Consider the following 13054-nt stretch of genomic DNA (forward strand, 5'->3'; position numbering starts at 1 on the left):
AGAAAGCTTTTGTCAGCTGGTCTGTACAGTATATCCTCAGGTACATACACACACTGTATCCTCACTCACAGCAGCTGTTGTCATGTTTCTAGGTAGCAGCTCTGAACAGGAACTGCACTGATGACACTGAAAACACAGATCATTCTATAACAGGTAGGAGATGTCTCAACTAAGCAGAGCACAAATATCCAATAAATAAAGGGCCAGGCGAGAGCTGAGAAGTCATCTCAGGGATTCATCTTCTCCGAGACTTTTGGCAAGATATCATCCTGCTACCAGCACGCAGACATGACTGCTAGCTACCTAGCAGGTGGAGGCAGCCTGCTGGTGACTCCCATTGATTCACCTGCAGCAGCAATAATGTCAAGAACTTCCACTCATCCCACACAGTTTTGCATTTATTCATCTTAAATGAATGAGAAACTGTTGTTGCAAGTTATAAAAATCAGTTTCACTATGTAGACATTTTCCACCATCTTAAGAACATTTTCCAGATCAACACTAATCTGACCACTTAGTTCATCGTCTGGTTGGTGGACAAAACTTAAAGCTTTGCCATGAAAATCCCTCCACTTTACGCCGTGAGTTTTTTCTACAAGTGTGCATTGGACTCGTGGCCACCCAAAAACATGCCGTTCTCCCACACAACTCCAGACCAAGCTGTAAGGGAGAATGCATTTAGCATGTTGATGAAGAGTGCATCCAACCTGCAGCGCAACCACAGGCTGCATGTAACTATGCCAGCTAGAGGCCACAACAACTGGTTTACACAGTCAAAGAATTCCTGCTCAAACTGTCAGAAACCGTCTGGAGCAAGCAGGTGGAGGAGCTCATCCTCCCCACCAGGTCCTCTTGGCCTGACTGTGGTTTATTGGAGGAGAAGGTGAAGGGCAAACACACACTCCCATGCTGTCCAGCAGGAGAAGAGTTTGCTGGTGAAGAGGAACACATCTTACTGATGGTAATGTGGATTCACAGAGACATGAGATTCTGAGGCCCACTGTTGTTGTGCCATTCATCATGAAGCACAGCCCCCTGTTGCAGGGATCTGTGCATTCTTGGAAGCTGCATCCTGGCCCGTTGAGCATGTTGGGGTGATCTGGGTCCGTGACGGTGGTGGTGTTCTGGTTCCTGCCAGCATCCACCGACTTGGCACAGCCAGTGAGGTGCAGTTGACTAACATTCCACAGGCCAACAACCTAATCAACTCTATGCAAAGACGTGAGGAGCTGCCTGAGGTGGAAGGTGCTCACTCACTCTGGGAGACACTGCCTCTCATAGACAGCTATGAATGTTGCCATGCAAACACAAACAAACCCGAAGGACAAATGCAACAAATGTCTCAATCTGCACATTTTGAATTATCATATTAGAAAAGGTTGATGGAAACGATGAGAAATTGTGCGAACAGCAGGTGGAAAAACCAGATTCAAAACAGTGAATCTGTCACTGACTGACCGCCGCCCTGGACCTTAGGAACATTTACAACTCGTCCAACTGAAGGTAATTCCACTAGACCACTCTCCCACTGATGAGAGCTCTTTACCCTCCTGTACCACTGTCTTCCATCAGCGTTGCGTAGTCAGTGTCATAATCACGCCACACCAGTTGATGGAAACATATAACATGCGTTTTCTTTGTTCTACATGTCCACAGTTCATTTCCAATTTGCTTGACATTTAAACTGAAACATGACTAATAAGCTTCAAGCATCAACAGCACCATCACGCTCAGAAAACTTGCGTTGAACATCAGCACATCATGAGAGAATTTTTGCCATAACCAAAGCACGGTAGATTAGGTCGGGTGCACAACCAGACCGGTAAACTGCAGCTGGACAGCTAAAACCTGAGTGGAGGTTTACTGGCTGTCAAGGTGAGAGAAGCTGCAGCTGCAGGTTCATCACTGAGCGATTACACATGATTTCAGACATTGTCAGGATTAACTAGAATTAGATTTCCATGGTTGTGTACCTCCGCCCAACAGCTTAGCTGCAGTTTGCACCCAAGTGTGTCTGGACACATATAGTCCATCTAGTGCAAAGGAATTCAATAAAAGGTTCTTTTACGGCATAAAGGAACTCATCATTCCCTGACTGCATTACTACAGAAGCGTTCCACTGGGCTGTAGCTACCAAGCAGCAGGCCTGCCTCTGTTTTTGCTGCCTGGCTGTACTGCAGCTCCACGTTATCCTTCTGTCCAAATTCAAAATGAGCTCATTCGTTTATCCAACATGTGGCTTGCTAACTCTGATCTAAGTACAGCTTGGTACCCGGTGGGGTTTATTTCATATGTTTGTATTAAACCTGCACCGCTTTGTCATCACATTCAACATGAATTATTGCCCTCGCCATTCCTGCCTTTATCAGTTCAAACCAGCAGACAAGCTGCTCACTGTTTTGGTTTGAGTTTTGAAATTGCAACCTTTAATAACATTCTCTCTGCTAGCTACTGAGCAATATCACCATGGTGAAAATTTGGCTGCTGAGCATCTGAGAGACAAACACACTGAAAACTCACATCTACTTCGGATGGGGACCAAACAAAATGTTCTAGAGCCAAACAAGTCATTTCTTACATTTAGCAGGGAACATGAAAATCTTATTTTTCAGACACTAACATTCACAATCTCATTTAAGCGCTTGACACGTACGAACAACGTAGATAGAGGGGGTAAGGAGTGCTCTGACTGGGGTTTAAAATGTTGTTTCTCCAACAGAGATGATAGCCATGACGGCATTGTGGCAGGATACTGAAACATGGCACACGGGTAGATGATGCTTCCGTCTCTTGCCAGAGCTCATCGGCCTACCAATGATTCATGATGTCCATCTGCCTTTGAGAAATGAACTTGTTTTGTACCTGTGTCATCTCTCTCCCATTGTATTTTCTAATAACATAGGAAAGCTCTCTAAGCATCGGTAATGTTGTTCAGATATGAACCTCACAATAAAACTCAAACAGATCCACTGTATTAGAGATATATTTTCTTAATCCTGTGAAAATCTGCTTTATTTGTGATTTTTGAACAAATCCTACATTTGAAAGGTCTTAAGGATAAACTGAAACTTGATGGTCACCATTTGTTGCATTTTCTCCACCAATGTCCATTTGCTCAGCTAAAAAAGATGAGCTGATGTCGGTTTCAGACGCCAAAGATTATTTCAATTTTGGAGAGATTGTGAGGCGGTGAAACAACAGACCTCCAGACCCTGGAATGAACTGGAAATTTGGGTAAAAACTATAACCAACGGCTGTAGTTCATTGATCACATGAGGAAGTAAACATCAACACTTTGTACTGTCATTGGCTGATGGACAGCCAAACATCTGTGATGCACATTTTAAAAAAGAGACTTTGGAACTTTTATGGATTAAACTTCTGAGCAGCTGACATATGTGATGGTTGTGTTCGATCTTACTATCACTATCAGTAGCATGTGAAATGCTACTAATCTGTGCATGTGATGCAAGAAGTCCCAGCTGAAAACAGTTTCTACAATGGCTTAGCCCAAACCGCCAGTTTAGTCCTGTTAATGACCATTAATTCCAAAATATTCCAATTCATTCCAACGGAAGGTATCCAGATTTAGAGGGAAAAAAAAAACCTCATCCTGAGCTTTACTTCCAATTTTCTGGAAACTTTCCAACCCTTTGCAATTAACGTACCAGCAGTTCTGTCTGAACAGGTGTGTTCGTACCAAGTTCCCCATATCTACAGTATCGAGCTCCTCGGAGAACTAATAGGACGGTGTAAAAAAAAGAGTGTATTAATTATGGCTCATTAATGGTAATAGAGGTAAAAGTTTGATGTGAAGTCTTACTGGGCGACTCTGTTGTACAGTTCATTAGCAAAGAAAAAAGAGGGGAAAAACTAATGTTCATTAATCAAAACTACTGCGTTTACAATATAAATATGCACAGTCATAATCAGTGCTTCCTCCCCTCGCCGACAGAGAGGCAACTTCATCCTGCATGAGACAGAAAGTGTTGGCTGTAATCAGCCTTGTATCCAGTCTGGTAACCAGTTGCTGAATTACTCCCACATGACCACCCACTCCAGAATGTGGATGGAAGGAGAGCGGCGATTCCATTCAGTCTGAGTGTCAGAGGTTATTTCAGCAGCCTCTTTCAGGGCCGTGAACAGTCACTACGCTGCCTCTGCATCTGGGAATTACTGCACAACGATCCTGCCATCACATTTCGCTGGGCCCCACACATCACAGCAGCATCGCCTTCAGGAAACAGCGACAAGACGACAGTCAAACGCAAACCCAATGTTCCGACAGGCTTAATATATTCACTTCTCAGGTGGCTCATGTTCACTCGGACTTATAAAAGATCCAAGAAAGATGTCAACCCATCTGTTCAGTTTTCCTTTAGAACTCCCAAGGGGATCATTTTAAAACTTGCAGTGTAATAACTTCGCTGAAATAAAACCTACGTGCAGGCAGGGCCCTGACTTTTCCTAAATATGTTTTATTAAAATTGCAAACCACAAAATAGTTCTGAGTATTTCTACCCTTTGCATTATAGATGGTGTATCATTTTATATGCACCCCACGGCTGTAGGTGGGCGTCACTGACGCCTCCTTTTTTTTAACTTTGTTACAAAGAAAAAGCCTTTTTGGTTTTAAGCTCAAACCAAGGAGGAGGGACAGGGCGTTCGATCATAAACCCGACTGAGACAGAGCGCTGTGGTACTTCTCGTGGTCATGGTATTCCGGGAGTTCGTCTTAATTTGTCACGTCTGTGCTGCTGTTCATCAGATGGCCAGCATGGCCAAGAAGCTGTCAGAAGTTGAATGCCTGGTTTGATTTTTTGCCCTTTTTATGGTCTCTATCTTTACGTTTCAAAAACAGAACAGAACATTAATAGTACCTGTGACACATTTTATCTCGTTCCCGAGCGACAACAATCCCAGAATCACAGGTGAAGACAAAAACGAGCCATGAAGAGTTATTCTGTGAATTAAAACAGGGCACCAATCGCTACGCTCCTGTGCCGCTGCCTCAAATCCAGCGACTGAGTCCTGGTTCTAGCTGGGTCTGCCTCCTGCTGAGGAGCTGCAAGCTGGACGGAGACACACCACCTTTCATTCACTGCTGTTTCCAAATCACACCTCTGTCAGTTCGGAGGGAGAATGATAGGGTTGCAACGATTCGTCGACGTTGTCGACAAAAATCGATAATAGAAATACAACAGGCGCCAGACGCGTTTTTCCAGCAGAGTGAGGCATCTCACTTGATTATCATCTCTGCCGAGAGTCGCTCAGGCGCAGTGGCGTCTCTGTCTCTGAGCGGTAACATACAGAAATGGCGGCGTCAACATCAGGTACGCGCACCAAAACTTCTAAAGTTTGGAGCATTTTAGCCTGGATACGGCGAATAAAAAGACTACTAGAAAAGGTTGCTAAGCGGACCTTGGTGTCATGGCAGCACCTCGGTGACGCAGGAACATTTAAAGAGGAAGCAGGTCGGGCAGTTGAACGAAACGGAGTCTGACTCGCCTCGGTGAGATTCAAGTAACATTCAAGCCAGTACGGTTTTTATGACACACATTGGACATTTTATAAGCGTGTTTTCGCTATAAAAGAGAGCTCTAGCGTGATGCCAGACTGTGCCTGACAAACGTATTTTAAATTAATCAATTCAATAAAAGATGTATTTTCCATTGTACCCATCTTTCTTGTGTTTATTATCATTTGCTACATAATTAAATCAACTTCATGCTAAATTTAAGAATAAATCAATAATCCGATTAGTCGACTAATTGTTTCAATAGTCAGTGACTAGTCGACTATTAAAATAGTCGTTAGTTGCAGCCCTAGAAAATGAGCAGTCGTCAGTGTTTGATGTTTGCTCAAGAGCTGCATACAAACAAATAATCAGAACTCATGATTCCTGAAGGGCCTCTTTGCCAAATATTATGCAGCATTAATACTTCGAAGAGGGAATCTGACAGTTGTCTTTGAGATTGGCAGCTGTCACATGTTCCGGTGGCCCTCACTGGTAGTGCGGAACAGTCCTGTCAATCATGAAGGATACTACTCCTATCCTTGTATCAAGCTGGATCAGCAGCAGCAGTAGTACAGCTGCTACACACTAGTACACTCCTCTACATGGTATTTTGTTTTCCTTTGTAAAGAGAGTTAAATTGATGAGATGGATTTTATTCATTCTAACTGCTGCAGCAGTAAATTCCAGCTGGCTAGTGAGCAGGATACAGTGTCTCGTACAGTGCTGTCACTTTGTAAATGTGCAGTTATGAGTGTGACAAAATGTGTTCTACACTTCTTTGTTCTGCTAAAGAGAGAACGCTGTGCATAATTAATCTGTGTCCAAGTTATCAAAGGTCTAACCGTTAGTGATAATGATGGGGCCAGTGGCTAGGGGTCCCCTCTAACAATTCGGGCCCCTCCCAGCCAATGTCTGGAGCTCTTAATAGAGCAGATTAATGGCCCACCATGTTTGCTGCACGTCAGGATGTTACCATGCGCACAAGTGTCACAATCACTGAGCGCAGCCTCTTTCATCTTTAAAATAAATCAACACCTTAATGCGATAGAGAAACCTACAGGAGCTGCAGGAATCCCCCAGAGCTCCTGGCGGCGAAGCAGACGTGATGTTTGCGGTAATGATCTTTCATATTATAGCATGTTAGTTGTGATCTCTGGGATGTTTGTGTCTCCGTGTGTGAGACAAGCAGAGTGTGTATCCACCTGGGCTGGTAAAGCTGGCATTGTGAACATCACACCCTTCAAATGGCAGGAAATTTTACGACAGCCCGCCGCAGCCTTGACACCTGGCTTTTGTTTGTCAAAAGGTGCAGATGGACAGATCGTCTGACCACGCCTCCTCTACACATTACACACCAACATTTGCCGGTTTCACGTGAGCGGCAGTCCAGAAAATGACGACTGTGTTGGTCAGAAATGATAAGATGGAGTCCTTCATCTGTCACTTCAACTTGCATCGTCTGCTGCCTCTCTGCTGTGTGCACGTGTCCGTGGAGGTGCATGAGCCCCGGTTGTCCGCACAAAACTCATGTGAAATCGACAGTCGGTTCCAGCTGGTCCCGATCGTGATGTCACAGCTGTTTTTAGATGAGCGTTTGTGGATTATGGAGCACGCGGCTGGATGATGTGGATTGTGCTGTTTTTGATAGTTCAGCTGTTAGAAGTCCATCTCCGTTAGCGTCAAGCTAAAAACACATCCGTGTGCGCTCGAGACATTGATGGTGAGTGACTGAAACCGTTTAACCTGAGTGTATATCGAAGAAATATGGTGTTGCCATCAGTTTGTTGTACTGTAATACATGGGTTCGACGACTCAACAGTAACCACGGCAACATTAACATGATGGTTGCGTGCAAATGTGAGAACATTCCAGCGTGGGCTGGGCTCCACGAAACCTCAACTGACCCGGTACAATTGTGACCTTTGCAAATACAAACACAGAGAGATTCCATCGATCTTTGCTTTATCACCAACCTGGACAGGCAGCCCAGCAGAACCGCCTTGTGTACTGGACGTGGTGATGGACTTGCAGTGTAAAACATTAATTCTGCTAAGATTTAGCAAGCTCTGCCTGACTCATGTCACAAACCAGAAATCAATTCTTCTTCACCGTTTGAAGGACAGCGGACTTTCCTCTGGAGGCTGAGACTCCAGTTTCACAGCAGCAAAGGGGGCCAGTAAAGAACGTGGCATCAAATCAGGGCAAACCTACACCCTCACCAGTGAACCTGAACCCTGCTGAGAGGGGGAACATCTCTACCAGAGAGCACTTTGTTAAGAACAAGCTGACATTTTTGAAGTTTGTCAGTCTTTAATATTAACAGTATATAATTTGTAATACACAAGCTGTTACTGTAGTTTGAGTGACTGTCACCCAATCACCGTTTATCGGTATCATCAATGAAGAGTTTGCACACGGCGTGGCGGCGCTACGTAGACGTGCACATGTGTGCCTACAGTGTTTGAGAGGCGGTCTGCTCCAGTGTGTGTGGCACTCATCAATATCCCTCTGCCATCAGAGAAGGAAGCAGAGCGATTATCTCCTGCTCCCGTTGCATTTACCATCCGTCCTCACCCACGGTGCAGCACTGCTCTCAACGCCGGCCGGGACCAAGCGCACGACTTCATAAAATCACATTAAAATAACAGTGACAGCGTTGGTGCAAGTCACTTTTTAAAATATGAAAATAATTCATTACCTGCACACACACACGTGTATATGTATATATATATATATATATATATATATATATATATATATATATATATATATATATATATATATATATATATACATATACATATATATATACATATACATATATATACACACACACACATATATATACACACACACATATATATACACACACACATATATATATACACATATATACACATATATATGTGTGTGTGTGTATATATATATATATGTGTGTATATATATATATATACATATATATATACACACACATATATACACACACACACATATATATATATATATATATGTGTGTGTGTATATATATGTGTGTATATATGTATATATATGTATATATATACACACACACATATATATACACATATATACACACATATATATACATATATATAAACACATATATATATATATATAAACACACATATATATAAACACATATATATAAACACATATATATACACACACACATATATATATATACACAGATATATACATATATATACATATACACACATATATATACATATACATATATACACACATATACATATACACATACATATATACACACATATACATATACACATATATATACATATATATACACATATACATATACAACATATATATACACATACATACATACATACATACATATGTGTATCATATATATATGTGTATCATATATATGTGTATCATATATATGTATCATATATATATCATATATGTATAATATATATATGTATAATATATATATATGTGTATAATGTATATATGTATAATGTATATATGTATAATGTATATATGTATAATGTATATATGTATAATATATATATGTATAATATATATATATGTATAATATATATATGTATAATGTATATATGTATAATATATATATGTATAATATATATATATGTATAATATATATATATGTATAATATATATATATGTATAATATATATATATGTATAATATATATATATGTATAATATATATATATGTATAATATATATATATGTATAATATATATATATATATATATATATATATATATATATATATATATATATATATGATAAATAAAACGGCTGTATTTGGCGTTATGCCTCTGAGGTGGCAACCAGCTTGAAATGCTATCTTCAGTACTGCGATAGGAATCTGGTGGGTGCATAAATCCGGTGAGGAGCATGTTATCCTACAGTTCCAATTAACTCTGGCAAATCACCAGTTCATCATCTCCATCTTCAGCGTAATGGCCCCGCACCAGCGTCCTGTATGAAGGACAGCACACACGGTCTGGGAGGAGTATGATGGGATCTCTTGATTAGGGTCCAAGCCCAAACACACACACACTACACACGACTCTCCCCCTGTGACCAGGTGGTCCTACATGTTAGCAAGTAACTCCCAAAGTAGCCAGTGCACCGAAAACTGTAAATGTGCAAACCGACTCGCTGGTAGAACTCTCTAAACCTCCTCCTCCTCCAACTCCTCTTCGGCTGTAAATCTAATCAGCACAAAACGTGTCACCTGGAAGCTACAGCATGGACCCACGTCTTACACAGAGGTTCAACTTCCTCTACATTGCAGTGTAAACAGGAAGTGGCAACTAGCAGTTCGATTCACTCACAGTCTGGCACCAAACAGCTCTCTGAGTCGTGATTTCAGCAGACAGAACAGAGCCTGCGCGCATCACCTGGAGATCAGCAAAATCAACTATTCATCAGTTTGTCTCCGCGCAAAAATTCACCCATGAGCATGCGGGTCCAAGAGGTCTAGCAGAGGACGTCACATTTGCACGACGTTACACGTCGAATCAAAATCTCAGTGGGTTCGATCGACTTTATCTGTAATAAGGCAGCGGACTCGTCTCCAGCAGAGCAGCATTAAGTTGGAGGATATCAGCGGTGATTACACGCTGATGAGTGCATCTCCTGAAATGTGGCTGCTTAATTCCAGTAGGCATGAACGGGGAAATCGATGCTGCGGCGGACAGAACAGGCTTGTTTGCCGTTCCACCACACACCCTCATTAATGAAGGCAAACAGATGTAATACTGACAGACGGCAACACGGATCCCAGGACAAACGACCACAAGAACTGGCTTCTGACCACCTGAGGGTCGGGGATGCGCACCTTCAATCACTCAGATGACGTTAATGAGATGATTGTTACGTTCCCTTTATTTCATTTTCAGCTTCTGACAAAATAAATGTTGAAGACAAATGCAATCCTCAAAAATGCAACTTCACCCAGATTCTCAAATAACCAGGTTGAATTAATTTAATAGAATAAAAGATGTTTCTTTGTGCTGCAAACGAGAACCCTGAAGTCAGTCTGACTCAATCAGAAGCAGATTATTCTTCATTAAACCACATTCTGTAATATCTGCTTAACTGAACGATTAAATGCTGTAACAGACAAGAAGTAGTTTAAATCTGAAAAGACATGAGTGGACGGTTGGGGGGGGGGGGATATAAAAGCAAACCCTCAAAAAGCAGAAAGAATCTTCAGGACAGCAATAAACAGAAAAATCTGTTGCTAATCTGGCAGGAGGACATGAATCTATAACTCAGTTTAGCAGAACCCAACTCACTTGTTCACTTCAAACTGGATTGGTGATGATGTGTTAGTAGTTAGCAGCGGCGCTCAACACTGAGACACACACACACACATCATATATATTATATATATATATAACTAAATAAATGATTTATTACAGTTTTTTGGGGCTAATTCCCTATTGCTCTTTCCTCAAAAACTTTCATGAGTAATTTTGTTGGGGGGTTCAATAAATTGTAAAAGAGAAACGGCCTAACTTTGCTTAAAATGGCAGGATACCGACAGTCGGTGTTCAATGCGGGTCGACACTGCTGATCTTTAACTGGATGTCAGGAAAATGGCATCACATGGGGGTTCAGAGAGTAACGAGAGTAACGAGAGTAACGGGGGTCCAGAGAGTAACGAGAGTAACGAGAGTAACGGGGGTCCAGAGAATAACGAGAGTCATGGGGGTCCAGAGAGTAACGAGAATAACAAGAGTCATGGGGGTCCAGAGAATAACGAGAGTCATGGGGGTCCAGAGAATAACAAGAGTCATGGGGGTCCAGAGAGTAACGAGAGTAACGAGAGTCATGGGGGTCCAGAGAATAACGAGAGTCATGGGGGTCCAGAGAGTAACGAGAATAACAAGAGTCATGGGGGTCCAGAGAGTAACGAGAATAACAAGAGTCATGGGGGTCCAGAGAGTAACGAGAATAACAAGAGTCATGGGGGTCCAGAGAGTAACGAGAATAACAAGAGTCATGGGGGTCCAGAGAGTAACGAGAATAACGAGAGTCATGGGGGTCCAGAGAATAACGAGAGTCATGGGGGTTCAGAGAGTAACGACAGTAACGAGAGTCATGGGGTTCCAGATGGTAACGAGAGTCATGGGGGTCCAGAGAATAACGAGAGTAACGAGAGTCATGGGGGTCCAGGGAGTAACGAGAGTAACGAGAGTCATGGGGGTCCAGGGAGTAACGAGAGTAACGAGAGTCATGGGGGTCCAGGGAGTAACGAGAGTAACGAGAGTCATGGGGGTCCAGGGAGTAACGAGAGTAACGAGAGTCATGGGGTTCCAGATGGTAACGAGAGTCATGGGGGTCCAGAGAGTAACGAGAGTAACGAGAGTCATGGGGGTCCAGATGGTAACGAGAGTCATGGGGGTCCAGAGAGTAACGAGAGTCATGGGGGTCCAGAGAGTAACGAGAGTCATGGGGGTCCAGAGAGTAACGAGAGTCATGGGGGTCCAGAGAGTAACGAGAGTCATGGGGGTCCAGAGAGTAACGAGAGTCATGGGGGTCCAGAGAGTAACGAGAGTCATGGGGGTCCAGAGAGTAACGGGTGTCCAGAGAGTAACGAGAGTACTTTTGAGGTTTCAGAACTTTAAAACAAGCAAAGTTAGAGAAGTTGACAGGACGTTTGGTGGGAACGTCACCATGACGGGACACTGGCGGTGCTCGTGTGTGTTGTGTGCGTTTGTGTTCCACGCCTCACGTGGGAAGAGCCGGCAAGTGTTTGCAACCTCAACGGTTGCCGCGTGCGGTATTCTTCGCGGTGTCGGGAGGGCTCGCGCCCGTTAACGGCCGGTAATTAGCAGACTTAGAACCGGCTAGCAAGGGTTTACCAGCGGCCGCCCAATTACTAAGACTCCAAACGTGGCATCTGAGGAACTCCGAGGCATCTTGACCGAACCGCCGTTAATCCCCCGCCCAGTGTGGCGTCGTTGCGGGAGGGGGGATTAACGGGGACCGCATATGTTTGCTTGATTGGGAGCCGAATTTTGACGCGTCGCTGCCTTCAGTCTAGATTATGTTAGTGGAACACACATGGACCACCGGGGGATCTGGTCAAAATGACTCCTCGGTGGCCAAAATAAAAGTAAAATATATCTATATATGTAAAGAGAGAGGGGGGGGATCAATGGTGCCAAAAATACCGCGGGGGGAGGCAGCACGGAGCCTGGTGAGGTAAGGTCACCGCGGATCCAACTCACCTGATGCGGGGACGCCTCTAGGAGCCTTTCATCGGGTAACTCCCTGGGTGATGGAGCCCACCGAGACTCTCAGGTCAGTTGTGATAGTTCCAGGGTAGAACGAGTCGGTGGTCCGCCGCGGGAGAGTTTGAGGCTCCTCGGGATGTTCCGCGGTCTGCTGGCCGCGGCTCCGGCTCCGGCTCCCAGCAACAGCTGCTGTTCTCCGGTGGAGATAAAGACTTAAATCTCAGTCAGGTTTATTACTGCGTTTATCGCCACACACACACACACACACACAC

At 43.3% G+C, this 13054-nt stretch overlaps 1 protein-coding gene across 1 annotated transcript in view; it reads right to left on the bottom strand.

Annotated features, from left to right (window-relative positions):
• large1 (LARGE xylosyl- and glucuronyltransferase 1) overlaps positions 1–13054 on the bottom strand; it is an 84667-nt gene that overhangs the window by 71281 nt on the left and 332 nt on the right. The window contains exon 2 of the mRNA XM_086201247.1: positions 12777–12971. The gene's annotated coding sequence lies outside the window, so the exon portion shown is untranslated. The remainder of the gene's footprint in view (positions 1–12776; positions 12972–13054) is intronic.

The sequence above is a fragment of the Aulostomus chinensis genome, chromosome 4 (assembly GCF_037954235.1).
Source record: "Aulostomus chinensis isolate RoL2024-O1b breed Wild chromosome 4, RoL_Achi_v1.0, whole genome shotgun sequence".
Lineage (NCBI taxonomy): Eukaryota > Metazoa > Chordata > Actinopteri > Syngnathiformes > Aulostomidae > Aulostomus > Aulostomus chinensis.